This window comes from Macrobrachium nipponense, chromosome 30 (assembly GCF_015104395.2).
Source record: "Macrobrachium nipponense isolate FS-2020 chromosome 30, ASM1510439v2, whole genome shotgun sequence".
Lineage (NCBI taxonomy): Eukaryota > Metazoa > Arthropoda > Malacostraca > Decapoda > Palaemonidae > Macrobrachium > Macrobrachium nipponense.
In genome coordinates, this window is record NC_087218.1 from 30,052,576 (window position 1) to 30,075,075 (window position 22,500).

Genomic DNA, 22,500 nt, shown 5'->3' on the forward strand with positions numbered 1-22,500 from the left:
TAATTGCAATTTTTCTTCCAACGTTCAGAATCTCGTGAAACAAAAATTTTAATGTTTAATTTCAACAGATGCCCAGAAATGCCTCGTCGTTGAGCGCCATGAGACTATTCAAGCTGCTTCTCAAACCCGCCACAGTGAACAGTCTCCGGTGTAATACGTAGGGCCATCACGTTCCCAGAAATCCCTCAGATGATATTACGAATAATGTAAGTAGGCAGTGAATGAGACCCATTACGCCGACAGTTCACCGTAGCTCTTTCTTTCTCCCTTCCCCCCATTTCCCATCTTCACCCCTGTCCACAGAGCGATCTAACCCCCCCTCCTATACTACGGACTCCATGATCCCCCTCACCCCCTCATCGCCGCGGGCGGAGTGAAGATCGAGAGGCATTCCGAAAGCAGCAGACTCGTGATTTATTGCCATTTTTTATTATCTCCGCGTCGCATCTCGATCCAGGTGACCAAGGTGGACGCATCTTTGACGAAGTTTACAATGCGCGTAAAATACGGGCTAAACGCCCAGAGGGACGACTGAGAAATGAAAAAGGAAAGAGCGAAATAGCGAAGTTGGTCTTCGCGACAAAAAGCGAGCTTGGGTCCTGGCGGGGTCAGTCTCACTAGTCACAGCTCTTCAGTGAGGCACGAACCAGCTCATCGAGCAGACGTCAGTCTGTTGGCTCCTCTCACGCGGATGTACGAGTAATTTACTCCTGGCAACTTGGCGATGTTATTTCGTTCGTTAACGGCGATAGAATTACGATATGTGTTTTTCAAGTGCAGTTCGTGATCGATGAAGTTGCGAAGTGTTTCGATAAAAGTGATTGCCGATCCGTGGTGTAGAAAAGAAGTGTTTGGCTGAAAAGTTTTTGGAAAGAAGTGAATTTTGCCGGTGGAGGGAGAAAGAAAGAGAAGTTCAGTTGTTTGTTCTCTTTTGATTTAAGTGTTTGTGGTTCCGGAAAGGAAACGATTAATATTATAACAGAGGATTTAATCCGGGATTTTTTTCCACCTCGATGGATACGTTCTGCTTAAAGGTAAGTTTTAACTGATGCAATGTCTATAGTTTTTCTTGTGACTGGCTAAATTGTTTACATGTAGATAATATATTTTAAACTAGTTTGTTTATATGTTCTTAACTTATCCGTTTATTCCAACAGAATTGGATATAAAAGCTTGGTATTGTACTAATGTAATTTAGTAGTTTTCTTTAAACAGTGAAATAAATTATTGGGTCGCATCTGTGTTCTTTGTTTATTCCAACAATGAGATATAGTAGGCCTAAAATCTTGGCATTGTTTACGTAAACAAAGAGTATCTGTCAAGCAACTTAATATTATGTAGTTTTTTTATCATTTATATATCTGTTTTGGCCAACCGAAGGCAGGTACTATGCGAAATAAATATGTAAACAGGCCTATGAGATAATTGTAATAGGGTGGTACAGATAGGCCTAAACTTACGCATAATGCATGTGTAAAGTCACGTGTTATATATAGTTAAACTTACGTATAATGTATAATTAATAGAACGTCTATAATTGTAAATAATTACTCCGGCATTTAGGCTAATAGTGCGTTTAGTTGAGGTAAAGGAAAGAGACTCAGCCTATGAAACTTATGCGGAGCATAGGCTAGCTCTAAAGGGTAAATTCTCACAGTTTTTTCGTTTAGGTTTTTAGTTATTGATAAGCGATTGATATTGATTTTAGATTAACAGAAAGAAAATAATCTGCTGGTATGTTTTTAAAAAAATGAAGAATGCAAACAGTAAAGTTGAAAACCGATTCTAGTAATTAATAAGAAATATTATATATAAAGACATTTGAGTCTTAAAGTTTAAAAAAAAAAATAGATATTTAGTAAGGAGGCTCTTGAATTTCCTTAGGCCTGAGACATGAAGTCCTGATTGCTCCTCTGTCCGCTGGTTTGAATCCACGTTAACGAATATTCCAAATGTGAAAAAATAATTCCGATGTAGAGCGAATTGGATATTAAAGGACAATTGTAGCTCATTGCATGTATATGAATCACGGTGTGATAAAAATTCATGTGCCTGTGTGTGTGTGTGCATGTTAAATATATCGATTAGGCCGAAGTTGCTTTGGTACTTAATAATTGAACATGATTACAATTGTAATCAATTACCATTTTATAGCTCTCTCTCTCTCTCTCTCTCTCTCTCTCCCCCCGGTCGTAAGAGATGTAGCCTTGTAATTTACTGGCTGAAGAAATTAAAATGCACGACGCTGCAATAGATCATGGAACTAAGGTGCCTATGTGAAATGCTGATGTCTTAAAATGGCAAAATGAGTGAAACTTATCAGAATAGCAGCATTATATATATATATATATTTTATATATATATATATATATATATATATATATATATATATATATATATAAATTGGTGTGTATTTGTATGTATGTATATATAAGCTAAGCAAAACAAATTATAGAATAAAGGAAAATAACTTTAGCTAAGAATAATATGGGTATACCACCCGGTACTGAGGACAAGATAGACTGATATTAATGGTAGATTTTAAGTATGCCTACTCCTAGGCATACCTAAGGATACCCAAGCAGGAATCTCTCTCTCTCTCTCTCTCTCTCTCTCTCTCTCTCTCTCTCTCTCTCAGGCAATATCTTTCTCACTGTACTGGGATGGAGAGATATCCAGACGGAATCATAATGTTTTTGGTCGTAGGGTTTTGAGATCTCCGTGAAAATTACCTAACAGTAATGGGAATACGGTACCCTGATCTTCCAGATCTTAGTTGTTGCGTGTAAAAATGACGAATAATTTATTTATTACAGCTCAAATGTGCAAGTAAGATGGATTAGCCTGAGAGGAAATTTTATATTAAAGTGTTGATTCATTTTCATAAATGGGATTTATTATTATTATTATTATTATTATCATTATTATTAAAGTTGTCCCGTTTTTAGCAAGAAATGCCTCTTCATTTTAACAAAAGCCATTTTATTCTGAGAAAATACCTGTAGTCTCAAATCGAGAACCTTGATGATTTATATCGTCTATATGTGGCAGTTGAGATCGTAACTCGAAACCTTTGTTGACATCCGTTTCCATCGTGACTGAATGCTACGTATTTCACACAGGCTGAAAAGCCTCGTGAAATATCGAATATTATTGACTCGGTCATCGACGGACCGAAAAGTTATAGTAGCCAATCCATCCTCCCCAAAATCAGCTTCGCTACCTACTTGTATGTATAGTATTGCGCCGTTCTTAGATCTGCAGGTCTACTTTCGCATGTTGTGAGTACAACAATACTAGGATTTGTTCGTAATCAGTTTCCAGGCGACCAAGCAGTCTGTAATTGCTTGGGCTACACTGCTCACTTATGTCACCTTATTGCACTTTTTAGATCGATTCTGATATATTCCTCCCCAAAGCTTTGAACCCTTATTGTTGTTCTATCATACACTCGGGGAAGCATGCTTTGAGCAGGCACGGATTTCTTTTGCATAAGGGAGTTTTCACGTTGGCACTGTGGCTTAAGTATATATATAATACAGTGATGGTATCGCTAAAATGTGTCCACCTGTTTAAAGATGACTTTAAATTGTGGGAAAAAAGTCGATGCCGAATCTAAATATCTTATACCTAATTGGGGAAATCGTTAGAATTAGAAGAGATTTAGAGGTCCTTGTTAACTGTCCTTTAGGCGTCTCAAATTGAGTGGAAAATATTCAACGGCTGGAGAACACTTGGCTTCACCTGACACGTGTCTGCGATTCCTGCGTAAGTCCAGTTATGGGGAAATATTGTCTAGGAGTTCAGCCTTTAGTCTTCGTATGGTAAGCTCTCTCTCTCTCTCTCTCTCTCTCTCTCTCTCTCTCTCTCTCTCTCTCTCTCTCTATATATATATATATATATAAATATATATATATTATTATATATATATATAAGTGTGTGTGTATTTATATAGTATATATAGATGTATCTATTTATTTATATGGAAATGAACAGGTGTATATATATATATATGTAGGCCTAAATATCTGTTTACTATCATAACCTATATTGTATTATATAATGTATAATGTGTGTGTATATGAAAGGGGGTAGAGAGAGAGAGAGAGAGAGTGAGAGAATAATTTCTTTTTAATATCTAAGATGATTAACTCCCTCCATATCTTTACATATCATGTAGCTCCAGCTCCAGGACGGTGTGATTGAAATGTTTATTTTCCGAGTGCTTTTGCCGTCGGAAGCCTGCATCACCCATGAAGGCTAACGTCAATACGCGAAGGCTAACGTTTTCGCACCCAAAAATTTTGTTAGTCGTAATGAAAGCAGTTGGTCACCTGTTATTTTGGGTGGCATATAGTCCCTGATTACTACTGGCAACGCAGAATTCGAAATTCCTTTTCTATAGTTCTATTTTCTCTCTCAATTCTCAGCGAGGTAAAATGTGATGATTTGAGGGCTGGTATGGGTTTAGAGACCATTATTTTTTTTTTATTCAACGTAACTTTTTTTTAAAGCCTGCGGGTCAATGTGCTCTTCGTCTTGTGATTAACTTTTAATACGGAGGTCTTATCATAGGATTTGCCGCGCTAAGAGTGCGAAATCACACACCTTCACGGAGCGTCGGACCCCAAACGGACTGGAATGAGCTGCTGAAGATTTAATTCCCTTTTGTGGAGCCGAATTCAGCTTCATTATTCCTGCTGTGCAATAGCTTAATAAAAAGGACTCTGGCTTCGCCTCACGTCACGTCAAAACGGTACTTTTTACCAAATGAACGTTCTTTACTCCCTGTCACGAACTCTAGCGAATTCGTTACGTTTGTTAAGTGAAATTTACCATAACATCAAACATCTGCTCTCTGCCTTACCTGAGTAGGTAGGCTACTGCTGCAAGCAGTTTAGTGCCGTTTTTAGTTTTCTGTAAAAGAAAACAATTGAGATGGCTTTGCCTATCTGTCCCCACTTTTGCTCTGTCCGGCCTGAGATCGTAAAAACTACTGAGGCTATAGAAGGTTCCCAATTGTTCATCCACCCTCCAATCATCAAACATGCCACATGCCAAAATTACAGCCCCCTAACCTCTGTAGTTTTTCTTTTATTTAGGTTAAAGTTAGCCATAATCGTGCGCCAGGCATCGATATAGGCCATGCCACCACCAGGAAGTTGTTAAAATTTCAAGGGTCGCGGCTCATACAGCATCATACCGAAACAACCGAAATATAAATCTGTTTTCGGTGGCCTTGATTATACGCTGAACAGAAAACTCGATTGTGCCGTAGGGTACTTCGGCGGATTTTTTATTTGTTTAGTATAAGGTTTAGTAATACTCAGTTTAGTAGGATTTTTAATTGGCTACAACTTACCTTGAGCTGTTGTGGAATCTGCTGATATCTGAAAATTTAAGCGAGGAACAAATTCATTCCTGTTTTTTATGACGTCTCCTGATTATCAGGTGTATCCTTCTGATTTTCTAGTCTAACATATTTAGGTATTTACTTTATCACCTTTTCCCATAACCTTTGTCTCTTTGAAGACCAGTTCCCCTTTTAAACCGTTGGGTCTTTATGAGAGAGAGAGACCTTATAAAACCAACGTTCTTCGTTCGTTACCTTGAGAGAAATGCTCGAAGAACGTTACTCATCGTGATTGATATAGGCCTAAGTCCGATGCTTTCAAGTAGTGGGCCAAGAATTGTTTTTGTGGTCAGGTTATATTTAACTCTTAAACCCTCTTGAAAGTTGCCCATTGTAATGACGAAATGAGGGCTTAAGGATAGCCTCTGTGTCTTGGAATACTGGCATTTGGTTTTTATGTATGTGTCCGGATATAACGTATTCCAACAAGTAGTGCATGTTGTAATGAGGTATTAAGTGTAGGCAACATGCCTTGTTATAAATACAGACCTAAGTTAATATTCTTGTATTCCACGTGGTTCTATAATCCTTCAACATAAAAAGTGAAAGAAAGTTCACCTCCTTAGCGTTGGCGCCTCTCTCTCTCTCTCTCTCTCTCTCTCTCTCTCTCTCTCTCTCTCTCTCTCTCTCTCTCTCTCATCCGGATTATGAATGTTCTCCATTTATTCTCCGGTCCTTGAGAGATTGAGTCTGAAGAAAGAATGAAAAAAAAATGAGCACGGTAACTCTTATCTTTTCTAATAGAAAAGGAACTATTTTGCTGTAAGAGATTTCATATGACACTTACTCTGTTTATTTATTTATTTTTTAGGGACGTAACCAAAAATTGTTGTTCATTATTGATATGTCGAGTGTCATTATTATTATTATTATTTTTATTTAGTGACGTAACCAATAATTGGTGTTCGCAATCTTTTGAGATGAGCCGGGTATTTGAACCACGCATTAGCAGCTAACTTAACAGACACCTTAAGTTTTTTTGACAGGTTGAAACATTTACAGCTGTGATTAATATTTGATAGTTTTCTATGTAGCTGGCCTAGTCTTATACTCTTCTTTACGGATGATAAATTAGTTTAATTGTATCAAGTATAAGCTTAATGTCATTTCTCCGTAGTATTTATCCACCCAGTGACTGGAATTTGATAGTATACTATGGATAGATTCATCGTATCTTTTAAAGATTACATCGGGGTTTGTAATGTGGGGTTACTTTGAAGTGATTTGCTTGGAACCCTGACTAGGATCTCTTTTTATCCTGCTATCCAACCACTAACGCCCTCTTTTCACTGTCTTCAGCACTGAGTGGCCGAAAGTGCCCGACTGTGCTTTGCTTGACAGCCTGAATTTCACGAAATCAAATTAGATCAGTCAGCCTGACCCAGGTGTGTGGCGTACCTTAGTATGAGAGAGAGAGAGAGAGAGAGAGAGAGAGAGAGAGAGAGAGAGACCCTTTGCATAGGGGCGAGGAGGCGATAGAGGTAATTGTATTATACCTGGAGCCTACAACGGAATGCAATTCAAGCCTTGCAGTGGTTGAAAGGACTTTCTTCGGGTTTTTCTTTAGGCTTTTTTTTAGAGCTCTTTTCGGAATTTCTGTAGGTCTTTTTCCTGGGTTTTCTTTGGGCAGTACTCAGGCTTTTCCTGGACTTACTTTGAGACTTTTTCGTGCTTCCTTGGACCTTTTTCGTCCTTATTTTCCGTTTTGTTTCGGACTTTCTTCAGGCTCTCTTTGCTATGTCCTCGGTCTTTTCTTCTGGGATAAAAGTAAGGGTGAATGATTGGGATTTCGTAGTAACGATAGATGAAAGATTATAGGCCTAATTAAGGCAGGCTACGGGACCACGGCAGGGTCAAACTAGCGTAAAAATTCAGCGTAAATTATCGAAACTTGTTCCTCAGGTTTAGAATTAAGAGAAATATGTTGGGCTCGTTTACACGTTTCATCTGTTTAGTTATTATTATTATTATTATTATTATTATTGGTTTCATATATCACAAGGCTATTTTTAGATTTCTATAAAAGAAAATGATTGAGATGGCTTTGTCTGTCCGTTCGTGCTTTTTTTTTTTTTTTTTTTGTCTGCCCTCAGATCCTAGAAACTACTGGGGCTAGGGAGCTGCAAATTGGTATGTTGATCATCCACCCTCCAATCATTAAACATACCAAATTGCAGTCCGCTAGCCTCTGTAGTTTTTTTTATTTATTCATTTAAGGATGGTGTTAGCCATAGGTCGTGCGTCTGGCACCGCCATGGATCGTACGTCTGGCACCGCTAGAGAGGTGCCAGCCGCTGGCGCATCTTTTCTTGACAGCGTCAGGGGACCAACTGAGCGTTACCCAGTCGTGGTTGCTAGTGTCACACTGCAGCACACCAAGAGTTTTATTCAGCATTAGATATAGGACGCTGTGCAGAAAATTAGATTTGGCCGAAGAAACTTCGGCGCATTTTTACTTACATCAATCGTAAGATTAGCCTAATCATTATCAAATTCTCGTTAACAATTCTTCATGCTCTTTATTAAGATAGTTAATTAACTATTTTCATTAAACATGTTGTGTTCTCTGTAAAAAATATATTTTTTATGAAAATATAACATTTTCACTACAGTGTTTATTATCTTTATGAAAATTAATTAGTGTCTCTCAGCCATATTGTTTTGTTTTCTCTGTAAAAAAAAAACACTATTGTCTATGAAAGTTAATAGTTTTCATTAACAGTGTTCTATTCTCTGTAAAAAAAAATATTCTATACGAAAATCAATAGTTTTCACCAGTGTTGTATTCTCTAAACAGAAGTATATTCTCTAAGAAAATTAACAGTATTCACGAATGTTGTTGTATTCACTGTAAAGAAAAAGTTTATTCTTATTTTGAAAATTTGTAGTTTTCATCAACACTGTTGTAAAAAAAAAGTTAATTAACCTTACCAGTCAAATCATAGCTACCAGTTAACTTGGCCGATGTCTTATTATTATTATTGTTATTATTATTATTAATATCATTATTATTATTACCAGATATCAGTATTTGTTCTGTGTAGTAATGGTTTTACCTATCACGAGGCTATTTTCTTTAATAGTGAAATTAATCATGACCACATTGTCATAAACAGTTTTCATCAAAACTTTTGTATAACCTTACGAACCGAATCATAGCTATACCAGTTAACTTGCCGATTCCCTACGCGAGCGAGCAAGAGAATCCAACGGGCGAATTGAAACGGGAAAGGAAGAAAACCGCAGCTCACTCATTCGAACTATCAGCCGCCGCTAATGAAGAGTTCCGGGAAGTCGCGAGGCTTCTTATTCGACTCGACTTTGAACCGGAGAATTTGATATTCGCCGGAGATAACGTCGCGATATTGAAGCATGGTTCGGTCATTCCTGTGTGCGCGCGCGGGCGCCGATTATGTCAGAGCTACCTACACCCGGGAAATGTTCTGTAGAGAGGTTTTTTGGGGATTCGAGGGGATTTCGGTGTAGGAGGGGTTGTGGGAAATGTTTCTGTGATTTTATGGTGATGGAGGAAGAGTGAGTCTGGATGTTCAAGATTTCAGCGTGGGAGGGATTGTGGGAAATATTTCTATGATTTCGAGGTGATAAAGGAAGAGTTTGCCTTGATGTTCTGAAGACAGTTTTGGATCCAAAGGTATTTCAGTGTGCGAGAGATTGTGGGAAATATTTTTCATGATTTTAATGTGACAGGGGAAGTGTGGGACATGAAGTTCGGAAGACAGTTTTCGGGATTTCAGCATACCCAGGTGTGTCCTGAATATACCTATGAGGGATTGTGGGAAATAGTTATGATGTTGAGGTGATAGAACAAGAATGGGCCTTGATTTCTGAAGACAGTTTTGGGGATTTCAGTGAATGGGGGATTTTGGGAAATATTTCTTATGATTTTGGGGTGATTGAGGAACTGTAGGCCTACGCGGTGACGTTTTTATGATTTTGGGGTAATAGGAGAACCGTGCATATGATGTATTCTGAAAAACGTCAAATATGATACAGCCTAAAAGGAAATTTAATGAGAAACTTTTGAGGCAGTTCCGCTTGTTTAGATGTCAAAGAGAATCGGCCTATATACTAGATGCCCTAAAAGCTTAAATCATTCTTGAGTTGCCTGCCTGAATAAGAAAACCCCAGATGTCTAGAGATGTTCCGAGCCTAGCTCAGGTCCTAAGGGAAATATCTGAATGGCCTTTCGATAGCTGTTAAGCAAATGGAAAATCTTTACAAGTGCAGCAAGGTAAGCCTTTGGACTGAGCGAATGAAAGTCATTGTTGGCTGTACATTCGCTTTACGAACTGGAGATTATGAGTTTCTCGGCCAGTCTCTTAACGAAGCAGCCTTTTGGTGTTTAAGGGGCCCTGTTTGTTTAGTGGAAATTACCTCCGGCTGGCGTCGTTTGTTTTCGTGGTATGACGAAGGAGTATGAATAGATTTTGATTTAGACCGGAGTTGCGCAATGAGAAGATGAGAAGAAAGCCTCCGTTGAACGTCTGAAACAGAATTCTAAATTCGGTTCGAAGTATCAAGTCCAGATCCAAGTAAGTCTTACAAGAGCGTCGAAGCCTCTCGGCTCCCGATTCGAAGATGTACATACGTAGTCCTTAGCGTATAGTAATTAGCCTACTGCATTACAATGAGTCGAGTTGTTCACCTGTTTTCCCTTTTCATAGGAGTTTCCATTCTGCCTCTTTTGAGAAGGGCCCAGATAAGCAAATTACTCTCGGGGTGTGAGCAGCCGCCATTGTGCTCAACAACGCCAGTTGATTCATCATTTCAGTGGGTGAATACCGCTTAATTATCTCTCCATCTATAAGGCTAATGGGAAAAGGGGTTGCTTGATTCTTCCTTGTACTTGTGACAAAGTTCAACTCTCTCTCTCTCTCTCTCTCTCTCTCTCTCTCTCTCTCTCTCTCTCTCTCTCTCTCTCTCTCTCTCTCTCATGCATTACCAGTTACATCGTAATAACGTAATGGGACTGAATTCTATCGTGTCCTTATGACACAAACTCTCTCTCTCTCTCTCTCTCTCTCTCTCTCTCTCTCTCTCTCTCTCTCTCTCTCTCTCTCTCTCTCGATGCATTACTGCTTTTATCGTAACATCGAAACATCGACTGTGGATAATTTAAAGTTTTATTTTCCTGAAGATAAATTTTCAATTGAATTTTGCATTTTCATGTTAAGCCCATCTATTAAGTGGCGAAAATTGCTTCTTTGTGAAATGTAATCTTTAATGTATCATTATCGTTCGGTCGTCTTTGGCAATGTCATCTCCTAGATTGCCGAATTTTAGTCACTGAGTAGAAAATAACAGACTGCTTTCTCTCGTTAGCATACATTATCCTAATCGTATGTTATTGAATCAGTAATTGGAAAGTTTTCATACAATGCAGGTGTGCACAGTGCTTCATTATCGTCCTCAGTTTGCGCTTCCTAGATATTGGATGTAGCTAATACACAGAATCATATGTACAGTTTTGTACCCGTACCGTCAGAATGGGCTGTAATATGGGACAGGGTAGAGACGACAAGTGTCTTTCAAGTATAGATTATTTTGTGCTTGGAAATTATTCACTTGAAACTTAAGTTTCCAAAGAATGTGTTTATTCGAAAGAGTAGATAAAGAATAGGTAACCAATGGAAAAAATAAATCAACAGATTAATAGATAAATAAGTAAAAAGGTAGAATATAAATTACAAGGAGGATTGCTTTAGGTTAGTAATGCACTTACGCCAAGTATGAGAAACATTCTGAGAAAAAATCCTTTTGTGCCTTTATTGACCCGATAAACGGTCAGATACATATTAATACGCTCGTGACGTGAGTGAATGCTCTTTTTGTGGATTCTTATCCATCCGAGTTTAGCGTCTGCATTTTTCATATTTTAGCCGATGTGATTACTATACGTTCGGGTTCGGTGTTCCTGGCTATGTGAGGCCAGCACGCACTCACTCCATCACACACATACACACACACACAGACCATATATTATATATATATATTATATATATATATTATATATATATATATATATATATATATATAATATATATCGATTATATATTTATCACTATACATACATACTAATCGATTAATTTATGATCTATATCCATATATATATATATATATATATATATATTATATATATATTATATATATATATATATTATCTATATATATATTTTAGTATATATATGGATGTAGATCATAAATTAATCGATTACTCTTCTTTCTTTCTTTAAATTTTCAGCGGCAAACCTTCATGGACAGAGTGGAGGGAAATCAGCCTGCAGAGAGACAAGTTGTAGGAAAAAGGTGATAAATAAATAAATATCAGGGAATAGGAAATAAAAGCGATACACCTGAAATTCAGGAGACGTCAGCGGCAGAGGGCAGGAATGGATTTGCTGCCCTCTATGTGGACTTAGAAAGATTCTACAACTGGGTTAGGCAAGCTATTCCACATTTTAGATGTAGCCAAGACAAAACCCTGAGTAGTAGTAACCTAATGCTAGAAAATGACACTGTTTTGAGGATTTCCCTCTTTGTAGTACATTTTATACTAAAAACACAGTAAACACTTATAGTCTAAGGGCTCGTTGGCTGAACATATACATTTAGGCAAGTCTGTTCTGAATGCACTAGACCCATCTAATATTTTTGATGTTATTACGAAGTCCTTTGTGTGTGTGTGTGTGTGTGTGTGTGTGAGAGAGAGAGAAAGAGAGAGAGAGTGCTTTCATCGATAATCCTCTACATCCGACTGGATGAGAGTTTGGTGTAGGAGGAGGAGACCTTTGGCAGAACTGCTGTAGCTACTCCGGTTCTTCTCTGTCCCCCTGAGGCTGTTTGGGCCGTTGTTTTTGTCGGCTGGAGGCTGTGTGTAGGCCTATACGCATTATACACTGTTCTCTTTAGTCTTCCTGCAGTTTCTCTCTCTCTAATATATGTATATGTATATATTATATATATATATATATATATATATATATATATATATTATATATATATATTTTTACTAAGTGTGTGTATCTTCCATATGTTTATATTATAATGAATGGTGTATTAAAAAAGTTTCTATTATATTGGTATGGTATCTATATAATAATATAATTATAATATATATATATATTTTTAATTATTATTATAAATAATATATATAGATATATATATAATTCATTTAATTATATAAATTTTTTTATTTTTTCTAATATATATCTATCTATATCATTTAATTTTCTATTCCAATCAAATAAAGGAGTCACCTTTGTTTATAGTATATTTGTGTGCAGGGAGGCGTTGTAGTCTTGGATGAATTAGGTACTATTATTCCTCCAAGGTTGTAGTTTTTCCCGATATCCTGACAGCCTTCTTTCTGGGCTGTAGTAGGTTTAAAAGACGGTCTTGTCAGAGGCCTGGCCCACGTCATTATTTCCGATAATAGCGTTAGATGGCTTAATGATTGTACTTCCTGGAGAGAAAAAAAAATAATAGTGGCATGTGAAGCCCATGAGAGGGGGGCAGGGGAAGGGAGGGGGGTTGTCAGAAAATGCGGACCTAATTGCAACGGAGGGGTTGGGGAGGGGGAGTGGGAAGGGGAACAAAAATGAGAAAATCTATTAAGCGTAAATTTTTGAAATAACCTCATAATGGTTCGAAGATCAAGGAAACAAAATAATCGAAGCAGGGGAGAGAGAGAGAGAGAGAGAGAGAGAGAGAGAGAGAGAGAGAGTCTTAGTACTTCTCTTTTATAATCATCACCTTGCCTGCTTTCGTAAGTAGGATACTTACATTTTCCTCTTTTGAGATATATTGCTATGTCCTCAAACTTAGCGGAAACTAAAGTCTGTTGTTTATCCCTGATTGTGCAATACTAGTGATAATAATAATAATTCCTTTATTCCGCAAGATACGCAGTAGACATTACAAATAATTCTGAAGTTATATATATATTACAATGATAGTGACCAATATTGTACGGGTACGGAACATTTTTTCTTTCAAATAATTCCCGCGATAACAAAAAAGATTTTTACCAGTAATAATGATTGTGATCTTTATAATAAGAATTATTCATGTGGGTTCTACAAACCAAAAGTGTACTCGATGATTGAGAAAGAAAAATATATAGCATTTCATAGACTTTGCCTTGTAGAAAATATGTAGCATTTAAACGGCTTTGTCTCGTAGGAAATATATAGCAAATATTTAAACGCGTTTCCCTTATATAGAATATAAAGCATTTAAACGCATTTGCCTTTCAGAAAATTTATAACATTCAACGCCTTTGTCTTGTATAAAATATATGGCATTTAAACGCCTGTGACCTGTAGAAAATATATAGCATTTAAACGCCTTTGCCTTGTATAAAATATATAGTATTTAAACGTCTTTACCTTGTATAAAATATATAGTATTTAAACGTCTTTGCCTTGTATAAAATATATAGCATTTAAATGCCTTTGTCTTGTAGAAAATATATAACTTTTAAACGCTTTTGCCATGTAAAAATGTATAGCATTTAAACTCCTTTCTCATGTCGAAAATACATATCATTTACACACCTTTTCTTTGCAGAAAATGCATAGCATTTACACTCCGTATAGAAAATATATGGCATTTAAAGGAATTTACCGTATAGAAAATATAAAACATTTATAGGAATTTACGCATAGAAAATAAATAACATTTGAAGGAATTTGCCTTGTAGAAAATATATCGAATTTCGAAAACTCACAACAGGGCTTTGCCGTCTGGTGTAAGCTACATTTGGTTAATAACGAGTAGTAGTACCGATCGCCAGCGGAGTAAGTAAACGCAACATTTTTCAAGCGCCGATAACGGACGGAATGTTGATGATGGTAAACGGGCATTTTTCCATGGCATGCGTACCGTGTTGATACAGACCGGGATAAAAACGCGAGCTTTAGAAGTTAGCAGCTATATTTGCAAGTTAAAGGTGAGTAGCTCGTGGAATAGAATACTTGGGGTCATTTCTCGTAGCTATCAGCTTTGAGTGCGCGGATGGTGGAGCAATTAGTAATAATTAACTGCTTTCTCGAATGCCGAATTTTACGAGTATGTTCCCGATGGAAGAACAGGAAGAAGATGATTGGGTATCGTTGCCCTGTTTCGCCTGTTAATAAGATTGCATGAAGTGCAGTTGTTTTTATTAATAAGTATCCCCGCGTATGTTCATGGTGAAATTTTTCATCGACAGGAGTAGTTTGGATGGTCACTCGTTGTTTCTCTCTCTCTCTCTCTCTCTCTCTCTCTCTCTCTCTCTCTCTCTCTCTCTCTCTCATTTTTCAAGAAACGTTTCTGGACCTCTTAAGGCCGTCGATGCATAAAGTTTTGTATGAGAGTTGAATGTTGTATGATTTTCGTTTTATTGGTTTATTTATGCAATTATTTTTATTTGAGTTTGTTTGTTTATCCAACAAGGTTTGATTATCGCAGGAGGGTCAGTGATTGCGACTCGTATTGACCATAGGCTAATATTTAGCGGCCCCCTTTTATCTAGCACACCCTTCTCTTCAGAAACAGAGTCGTTATCGGCGAAATTGTAATTAACGTTTGAGATAAAAAGTGGAGGAGGATGTGGGAATGGGTTGGGTTGGGGGGGAACGGGGGGGGGGGGGGGGGGGAGGGGGGGGGTGGGTGGGGGGGGGGGCACAAGAGCGTCATGGTAATAGGGTCAGTTGTTGCATGTCAAGGAAATTGGTGCCGTGACTCATCTCTTCGGGAATCCCTTTTGGCCCGGTCAAAATATGTTTGCATGCCTGCTTTTTTTTCCCGCCGTCGCACGAATTCATTAGCAGTTTGTTATGTCCCCGTACTGCTGAGACGGAGGGAGAGGGAGAGGAGGAGAGCGAGGAGGAGGAGAAAGAGGACGGGGGAGAGAGACGAGAGAGAGAGAGAGAGAGGAGAGGCACCGAGCTTAATACAAAGGCGAATTTTTGTTTAATTTACATCGCGCACACACGAATCTCGATTGAAGTGAGGATCAGCTCAAGATGAAGGGAGGCTGGTATTACATATTAATAATATATTGTTATTGTTTATTATGATTATTATTATTATTAATTATTATTATTGTCTATTTTTTTATATATTTACGAGGGAAATCAGAACCACTTGAATGAAATTGAGAAGCAAATGTCATAGCCTCTTATGAACATTATTGTGTACATTTTTAAAAAGGTCAGTTTGTATAAATTAAATAGCTCCCGTACCCTAGATAGCTACTTCTTTATTCCGTCAAATTGTCATTCAATGTGAGTCTGCAGTTCTTTCTTCATTTTATTGTCTTCGCTTGTGAGTATAGCCATTTTAAGGTCCCGTAAGTTATTCTAACTCACATTAATATGTTTAATACCAATTGGAAAATGATCTCTATGTCGGCTATTTCCGGTCACTCTGTTTTCAAAATTTAGATTCTCGAGGCGGCCATAAGTATCATCTTGACAGTGAACATCGTACCAGTCTTTTGTTCATCTTTCATTTAATTAAGTGATTTCCAAACATAATACCTTCAAGGAACCCTCAAATAATTTTTCCCATCCCTGGGAACGTTTCTGTACAACGGAGACATATATATATAGTATATATATATTTAGTTATTTATACATCTAAAGTATAAAAGGCCCATTAAAACACTTTGGTTTAAAGCTAAGGACTATATTTGATAAGGGTGGTAGTCAGACTACCGAAATATAGTCAGCTTTAAACCAAAGTGTTTTAATGGGCCTTTTATACTTGAGACGTATCCTGTTTTAACAGAAGAATCTATTTACACACACACACACACACACACACACACATACATATATATATATATATATATATATATATATATATATATATATATATATATATATATATATATATATATATATATATATATATATAGAAGGAGAGAGAGAGAGAGAGAGAATAAAAGTCAGTCCGTTCTTAGATTTGTGATACATATTTATTTCACGACTTCTTGCGGAACGCCTGCTTACGATCTGTGGAACCACAGAGTTCTGCGAAACGGTGGTTGGGAATCGCTGATATAATCGATATTTATAGATTAAAGATCATTAAACTCCCTGGAGAATTATACTCTGAAATCTGTTGTCTTCTTATTGGATATTTAAGACACTCGCCATTCTAAAAAAGGACTCGCTGTGGTGACGAGTGTCAGCGTTCAATGACAAAGTAGAGGCCCTGCCAATGTAGTTCCATGAGTCCCAGTAGATGCCCACTGCTGGTTAGTGTCCATTTGAGCCCGAAGTAGATGCCACTGCTGTTAAGTGTCCATTGAGTCCACCGAAGTAGATCCGCCACGCTGTTAGTGTTCATGAGGTCACGAAGTAGATGCCACTGCTGTTAGTGTCCATTGAGTCCCAAAGTAGATGCCACTGCTGTTAGTGTCCATTGAGTCACGAAGTAGATGCCACTGCTGTTAGTGTCCATTGAGTCCCAAAGTAGATGCCACTGCTGTTATGCCTCCAGTGATCCCAGTAGATGCCCACCTGTGTTAGTGTCTTGAGTCACGAAGTAGATGCCACTGTGTTAGTGTCCATTGAGTCCCAAAGTAAGAGGCCTTGCGTTAGTGCCATTGGTCCCGAAATAGGAGGCCATGCTGTTAGTGTCCAATTGAGGCCCCAAAGTAGATGCCAATGTGTTAGTGTCCAATTGAGTCCCAAAGTATGCCAGGCTGTTAGGTCCATTGAGTCCCAAAGTAGATGCCACGCTGTTAGTGTCCCCATGAGTCCCGAAAGTAGATGCCACATGCTGTTAGTGTCAATTGAGTCCCGAAGCCGATGCCACCCTGCCCTTGTTTAGTGGTCCATGAGTCCCAAAGTAGATAGCCCAATGTCCATTGAGGTCCCGAAGTTAGATGCCACTGCTGTTAGTGGTTCCATTGAGTCCAAAGTGATGCTGCTGTTACTGTCCATTGAGTCCCGAAGTAGATGCCACTGCTGTTAGTGTCCATTGAGTCCCGAAGTAGATGGCGCTGCTGTTAGTGTCCATTGAGTCCCGAAGTAGATGGCGCTGCTGTTACAGTGTCCATTGAGTCCCAAAGTAGATGCCACTGCTGTTAGTGTCCATTGAGTCCCAAAGTAGATGCCACTGCTGTTACAGTGTCCATTGAGTCCCGAAGTAGATGCCACTGCTGTTAGTGTCCATTGAGTCCCAAAGTAGATGCCACTGCTGTTAGTGTCCATTGAGTCCCAAAGTAGATGCCACTGCTGTTAGTGTCCATTGAGTCCCGAAGTAGATGGCGCTGCTGTTACAGTGTCCATTGATTACTAAACTAGATGGGAGTACTGTTACTGTGTCCATCGAGTGCCAAAGTAGAGGGCGCTGCTGTCACAGTGTCCATTGAGTACCAGCATAGCTTACAGTGTTGGAAGGTCCATTAGGGAAGAGTGCTGTATGGACGATGGGTTATTACGTTCCTTGTTTATTCGTTGCAAAGGCATGTTTGTTTATGTGTAAATGTGTACGCATACGTATGTATGTATGTATATATATGTACTTAAGAGAGAGATGAGTAGGAGTTTCCTTTCTGACAATTCTATTGCATCAACAAAATTCGCTTGTACTGGGTGTGTAGTTTTTGTTATAAAGAGAGAGAGATTATATTATTTTTTTTATTTGATTTACTGCTGAAGAGAGACACTGATATATTCCAGGGTAATGTATTTTATTGAAATTCATGAAGAAATTCTCTGGTGTATTAAAGGTTAATGTATTTTACTGATATTCATGAAGAGATTTCTGTGTAATAAAGGTTAATGTATTGTATTGAAATTCGTGAGATACATTTTGCGTATTTAAGGTTAATGTATTTTACTGAAATTCAGGAAAAGATACACTGGTGTTTTCAAGGTTAATGTATTTTACTGAAATTCATGAAGAGATACGCTGGTGTTTTCGTGGATAATGTATTTTATTGAATTTCGTGATAATAAAAGATTAATTTATTGTTGACAGTGTCAGTTTCTATTGTTAACCCTTACCCTCTGAATACAAGTAATCTGTAAACGCTTTGTTAAAAAAATTGATGAGTGTTGAATTGCTGTTCGTGGAACTACATAAAAACGTTATTGTTTTGTGGAAAAATCCTCTTCATCACAAGGCACTCACTCGTTTTAATTTGTAGCAAAAATGTTTGTAATTGTACATATTATATTAAATAGCATTACAATATGATTAATATTTCTGCGTACAAATGATTTTTCCGAAATACCTGAAGTAATGAGTTTGTGTTTAACTTTTATTGCATGTGATATTATACGTACAGAAAGTGTGTCAGCCATTGTTGATGAAGAGGTGTGTTGTTGCTGTTATACTTTGTTCGGTTAGCCTAATTATCGTTCAAATGCTTTGGAAACTGAAAAGCAGATAATCAATATTTTTGCTCAAATTCCCCTCCTTATTTTTACTTGTATCAAAAGTCATTTATCCCTTAGGGGGTTAGTGCCGTCAGTGTACCTCACGCGGTGCACTGTAAGCATTACTTAAGGTTCTTTGCAGCGTTCCCTGGACCCTTAGCTGCAACGCTTTTCATTTCTTTTATTAAAAATCTGTTCATTTTATCTTTCTTCCATCTTACTTTCCACGCTCTCCTGACAAGTGTTTCACCATTATTTCAGCGCTGAATGACGTCATAGGTCCCAGGGCTAGGCCTTTGGCTTGGATATTATATTCCAATTCCAGTTCCAAAAGTCATTCAATTTTTCGTGATGTTTTTATCAAGAGAAACTAACTTATTCATTCGTGGTTATGTAAAAAAAATGTGTTCGTTTATTCTTCTTCATTGTGAAAGCTAGCCATCAGTTGTTGTTTACCCAATCTATTTTTTTTATTTATCTGGATGGGTAGCTCTGCGTGTCAAAAAGATCTATACGTTTTATTTTCAATTTTTTGTGGGCAGTGGATGTAGTAAATGTTAGCTCACGATCTTAATGAAATGTCGAGAAACATGGCGGTGAATCTCTCTCTCTCTCTCTCTCTCACTCAAGCAATTAGCCAAATTTGATTGTTATTTAATGGATGATTGAATGCGTTTCATAGTCTTAAGCGTACTTATTAAAGTAGCAAGCCCCATTCATTATTATTATTATTATTATTATTATTATTAAGAAGATAAACCCCTATTCATATGGAACAAGCCCACTTGGGCCATTTATATATACATGAAAATGGTGATCACGCTAAAGAAGTTACAGGAGACAATGAAAAATACAGAAAGAAGAGATCAGTTTTTAGAAATGGAACGAAGAAAGACAAATAAATAAGTAGATAAAAATATGAAAAATTTATACAATACAAGGCGAATTATTGTTTTAGGGTAGTAATGCTTTTCATCTTCGCTTGAAATTTCTAGGTTTTCTGAAAAGTGGTATTTCACCTGTTTCGATTTTAAAAATTTTGCTCGAATATAGAGCAAGAGCCCGTGTTGGCATAAAACCAGCCTAATAATCTAAACTGCGCTTGCCTTTATGCCATTTTAATCTCAACAGCATTTGTGTCACCGGAATCTGAGTGAGCAGTCTGGGGATGATCATTGTATCGGTACGTTTGGATTTCAGTCCTTTTGTGGAATGAGTTGCCCGAGTGCAAGAGTGCTAAAGAGTGCAACTTTAGCCCCGAAGAGAAACGTACTCTGGGTAAGAAGACAGCTGGGCACGGCTTCATAGCACACCGGCCCCGGCCCGGGCTGAGCTTTTCCCAAATGGCTGCTTCGGCTCCGGTATTTGGATGTAGGCTGCGTGTTTGGGGTCTTTGTTTCATGCATGGCTACTTGTATTTTGTTTTATTTATGTTTATTGCAGTTTTGACATGTTTTTATTAGGCTGGTGTAGTGATATTTGGTTTAGCTTATTGTGAAAGTGGACACAACTTTCTTGGTATTTGTTAGTCCATTACTATATATATTCAGTGTAGGACTGACTGGTTTGTATTATTTAAATGTTAAATTTGTTAATGCAGGGTTTAAGCTGACATTCTTAAGAAATTCATCTTTAGGGGCCCCGTCTCTTCACTATAGTTGATTTAGGTATATACCCTCTGTAGGATTTCCTCCTCTTTGTAAGCTACAGCCAACTCACGCACTTTCTGTATAGTTGACTGTCCGTATTGCGATATTGTGATACAAAACGCCCAGGATGCTTTCCTCCCTTTTATAAGCTATAGCTAACTCAAGCACTCTTCTATTTTTTATTTTGATGGACGTCCATGTCGCAGTATTCTGATACTAAAACGCTCTGTGGGATTTCCTTCCTTTTAGAAGCGGGTTTGAGCTCCTCCGGCGCTTTCGAGAGGCAGCTAGTTGCAGCGGCCAGCCATAATGTCTTGCATGAAGAAGTTGATAAGGACGCACCACCGGCAGAAGGTCGCCTTGCACACAAGGTTCGTGTCGTCGTGTGGTTACATAAGAAAGTTCTTGTTTTACTGGAACGCGTATGGAAGGCTCCTTCCTTCCTTCCTGTCTTTCTTGGGCCCGATGAGTCACTGGAGAATTTTAAGAATCTCGTGTGCATATAAGGGTGGATGGATGGATGCCATAGTATCCTTCTCACCGTTGCTTTGGTCTTCAAGTGACGGATGCTATGTAGATGTCTCATGCTGGCCTGTTCTTGAGAAGATTTGAAGCATTTGGTGAGAGGATGCTGCATCAATTCTTTTTCTACAATGGAATTAAAGCTGCTTCATTTCTGCAGTTAATATCAGTATACCTCCTTGTATACTCTTCATTTCGACCTGCAAGGTGGCATAGTCTCTCTCTCTCTCTCTCTCTCTCTCTCTCTCTCTCTCTCTCTCTCTCTCTCTTACTTGTCTCTTCTCTTTCGGGTGTCGGTGTTCGTTTTCCCCTCTTGATCCGTTGGTATGGGCATCGAAGGGCTTATTTTGGGGCGAGGGTGGGGTTAGGGGTTGGGGAAGGGGTGGAGGGGTACGGGGTGCAGGCTGGAAGATTGGCTATAATTGTGTTGGTGGCTATACAAGATATAATGAGTTTTATTCATTACTCCGTTCCAGCCCCAACCGAGGCTCGCGACGGCAGAATCGCAACTTACCATTTTTGCACGATGGCATGGGTGTACCTTGCCCTCCGACGGGCGATGGGCGCATCCCGCCTCCCCCGGCCCTCCTCGATCTTGTGCCCTGTGGAGCCGGCCCGTAAGGGCGAATCTTGGGTAGGATGCCCCGCGCGTACTGGGTATGATTGTGGTCCAGACGCAAGGTTGATCTTTATCGCGGTGCAGCGGTGAGTGGACGTTGCTGGAATACTGAGTGAGGTTGGTGTTCGATGCGGCGGCGGTGGTGGGGTGGGGGGAAAGGGGAAGTGGGGAGAGGGAGGGACCTGCCTGTTGGTGGTGAAGAAGCAGAAGCGGAGAGGAGAAGAGGAAATGGAGGTTGGTTGATGATGAGAAGGTTTTTCGTGCAGGAGACTTTTGTTGGTTGCCTGCCTGCCTGCCTGGTTGTTTGGGGTAGGGTGGCGGGTGGGGAAGGGGATGCGGTGAGGGAAGTGATGCTGTTTGTGGGGGGGGGAGGGTTGGTTGTTGAGAGAGGGGGGAAGGGGCGCCGTTTCTCGGACGAGGAGAGGGCAGCCTCTGCTCACATAAAACGCCGCTAATGTTGTTCTAACGCTTGCCGCTTATCCATGGACATGTGGCTACACCATGTGGATAGCCTGCCAACTGATAGTGGATGAGTGGGTGGAGCCACAAATACGCTCCATTCCTTGATATAGAAGACGGGGCTAAACCATAGAAATTTGGAAGAGGCTCCGTTGACGCATATCTCTGGATAAGGAGTCTCTCTCTCTCCTCTCTCTCTCTCTCTCTCTCTCTCTCTCTCCAGAGGAATTCGGCCGAAATTGCTGCTGAGCCTACTTACTAGGATCCACAAGCAGCTCGAAGTTGAGCTTGAGCTATCCGACTAATTTCCGTCGGTTCCCGTTCATATTCCCCCCCCCCCCCCCCATCTCTCTCTCTCTCTCTCTCTCTCTCTCTCTCTCTCTCTCTCTCTCTCTCTCTCATGAAGAAGTAACTATTTATTTTTTTGCACAGCTGCTA

General features: G+C 38.8%; 1 protein-coding gene across 10 annotated transcripts in view; it reads left to right on the forward strand.

Annotated features, from left to right (window-relative positions):
• Nucleotides 1-615: 615 nt before the first annotated feature.
• Nucleotides 616-22,500, forward strand: part of LOC135202396 (latrophilin Cirl-like) — a 528,379-nt gene continuing 506,494 nt past the window's right edge. For all 10 annotated transcript variants that reach the window (XM_064231779.1, XM_064231782.1, XM_064231787.1 and 7 more), the window contains exon 1: nucleotides 616-1,034. The gene's annotated coding sequence lies outside the window, so the exon portion shown is untranslated. The remainder of the gene's footprint in view (nucleotides 1,035-22,500) is intronic.